General features: G+C 67.6%; 1 protein-coding gene across 1 annotated transcript in view; it reads left to right on the plus strand.

The window, feature by feature from the left end:
* Positions 1 to 287, plus strand: part of FGF10 (fibroblast growth factor 10) — a 62,668-nt gene that overhangs the window by 878 nt on the left and 61,503 nt on the right. The gene's annotated exons all lie outside the window — the stretch shown is intronic.

A 287-nucleotide genomic window follows, 5' to 3' on the forward strand; every position in this document is an offset into this window, starting at 1 on the left:
TGTCTCCCGAATCTGAAAATCATTATCCCCTGTCACTACAGCGCCTTGACGAGAACGCTGTATTGAAACAATGCATCGATTTCCCCCCACGCACGCACGCACACACACGCTCTTCTCCCCGAGCCGCGCAAAGGCTGCCCGCTCCGCGCTCCCTCCTCCCCGAGCCCCGAAGAGCGGCGGGGGGGTCCTTCGGGCTGGGTTTTTGCCCGGGTTCGCTCTCCGCCGTGCGGGTGCCGTTGCGCGGGCGCGGGGAGGCGTTGCGCGGTCGCGCAGCCGCCCGCGGGGAG

This window comes from Haliaeetus leucocephalus, unplaced genomic scaffold (assembly GCF_000737465.1).
Source record: "Haliaeetus leucocephalus isolate CR32 unplaced genomic scaffold, Haliaeetus_leucocephalus-4.0 Scaffold120, whole genome shotgun sequence".
Classification (NCBI taxonomy): domain Eukaryota; kingdom Metazoa; phylum Chordata; class Aves; order Accipitriformes; family Accipitridae; genus Haliaeetus; species Haliaeetus leucocephalus.